Source organism: Lissotriton helveticus, chromosome 2_1, assembly GCF_964261635.1.
Source record: "Lissotriton helveticus chromosome 2_1, aLisHel1.1, whole genome shotgun sequence".
Classification (NCBI taxonomy): Eukaryota; Metazoa; Chordata; class Amphibia; order Caudata; family Salamandridae; genus Lissotriton; species Lissotriton helveticus.
The window spans coordinates 658134039-658136316 of NC_136059.1; the positions used below are offsets into that span (position 1 = coordinate 658134039).

Below are 2278 nucleotides of genomic sequence, written 5' to 3' on the forward strand. Positions count from 1 at the left end.
AAAGAAAGTATCACAGACAGAAAACAGACACAACAAGCAAAAAGGCCTACTGGGTAAACAACCAGGTTTTGAGGCCCTTTCTAAAAACAAGTAAGCTGGTGGCTCCCCGAAGTACAAGCAAATATACAGCAGCGATGGCCCTTTTGGTCTCTCCTTTTGGCTCCACTCTTGTAGCTTTGCTGTCTTGGAAGACAGGCGTTGGATGAGGGAGGCTCCTTCCCTTTACATGTGGTCCATGGGGTGATGGTGGCCATTGAGGTGGGGGTTCGGTGGGGATGGGCAGTGCTGGGTGATGCCACTCTGTTCGGCGGGCGCCACCAGTGGAGAGTTGGACCTCACAGGGGACGAAGATGTGCTGTCCTGGCTCCAGTACACTTCACACAGCGGCAGGTCGTTAGTGTTGCATAGGCTGGAAGAATAATATTCCTCTTCAAGCTCGTAGAGGTCGATCGAGATCTCGTCCCGGAGAGCGATGAGCTTCTTGTCGCACTCATCTTGCAGGCTGCGCAGCTGCTGGTTTCGCTGGCTGATGGCGTCATTCACCGAAGGGAAGTCGTTGAGGATGAGAAACTGCTTCAGGTCAGACACTAGCTTCATAAGGGATTCACCAGCTCTCACAATGTTTGCAGCTCGCACGTGCATTTCATAGGTGTCCTGCTCCCCCTGTGTTGCTCGAGAAACTTGATTTTCATCTTCAACCTTAGCGGTCTTGATGATCTCAGTGAAGTTGTCCATGATGGATTTTATGTCATCTTTGAGCCTCTTGTTGTAGGACTGCAGAAGAGTCTCCTTGCTCTGAGGCAGCACTCGCTGTTGTGACATTTCACCCAAAAGGGTCCAAATCCTTGGTTGCAGACACCACGTACTGAACCTCGAAGTCTTGAGTTGCTTGAGTTGGTGTGCATTACCACATGGTACATAGACCAAGATGATAGCCAGGAGGACCAGGAGCCAGGAAGAATGGCCCAGGTACCTGACAAAAAGGGGAAGGGAAAAAGCGGTGGGAAACCGACTCCTGAAGCTCCCACGGTATGAGAGAAGGCTGACCCTGAGGGTGGTGCCCCAGAGCCTACAGGGGGGGATGTTGCAGCCCAGGCCTACCTTCTTGAGCTGGCCAACTGGCAGAATGAAGGAGTTTCCACCATGGAGTAGTTCTGCAAGACGCAAAGAGAATGCCCTACTCTTGTGGGCCCACAGCAACAAGTCAAGGCCTTGGCGACAAATCTAGTGATCACCTGACTTATTGGGAGAATGGTCTCTTGTATTGTGAGCCTGTGTTTCCTGAGCCTGGTGCAACCCGTGTGTTCGTGGTGTGTTGAACTTGGCCCTTTTTGCAGGGTCATCCATAAACTTGTTGCCTTTCTCCTAGCCTTTTTTTGACATGGTGCTGGTGGTTTTAGGACTCTGGGCACTTTTGCTCTGCTGTCCAGTGTAAAGTGTGTGCGCTCTCTGTGTTAAATATGGTAAGATTGGTCTACACCTGTTTGGCCTATTTCATTTACCTGTCAGTCCTTTGTAAAGTGGTATCTCATATATCCAGGGCAGGTAAATTAAATGCTACTGGTGGTCTTGCAGCGCTGATTGGGCAACCACCAAAGTAGCCTTTCAAACCTATCTCAGGCCTCTGCCATTGCAGGCCCTGTGCGCGCAGTGTTACTGCCGCTGTGACATGGCACCTAAAGTATGTGCTATGTCCTTGACCCCCCTTTTACTACATGTCAGTAAGGTAGGCCCTAGCTAGCCCCATGGGCAGGGTGCATTGTAGGTAAAAGCTAGCTAGATACCTTAAGTGTGTGACATGTCCTGATAGTGAGAAACAGCCATTTTGCTTTCTCACTACTGTGGGGCTGCCCTCCCATAGAAATGCATTGGGGATTCCCTGATTAGTGTTTTAGTGGTAATCCCTGATATAAGAGGCGCAGCATGGTCAAGTTTAGTATGGTTGGAATAGTAATAATAAATGCATATGCAATGGTGTGCGCAGATTTGTTATATCTTTTTTAGAAATGCCACTTTTAGAAGTTGGCATTTCTGTGTGCTATGTGCCTTCCTGATGTGAATTGCATGTCTAGCTTTTGAGTGACAGGGCTGGTGAGGTGTGTGTGGCTCCAGGAGGGGCAGGTTGAGTCAGCGCTAGGCTGAATGGGACATCTGCATTTGGATTAGGTGGGAGGAGAAGTCCATGGTCCCTGAATAGGATGGTGCCTGCCCAAGTGAATGCTGTCCCTGCCCCCTGTGGTGTGTCTAATGATGAGCTCCCACCTAACAATAGAAAAGA

General features: G+C 49.8%; 1 pseudogene; it reads right to left on the reverse strand.

Annotated features, from left to right (window-relative positions):
* Positions 1 to 222: 222 nt before the first annotated feature.
* On the reverse strand, positions 223 to 876 carry LOC144819464 (mediator of RNA polymerase II transcription subunit 22 pseudogene; annotated as a pseudogene).
* Positions 877 to 2278: the final 1402 nt, after the last annotated feature.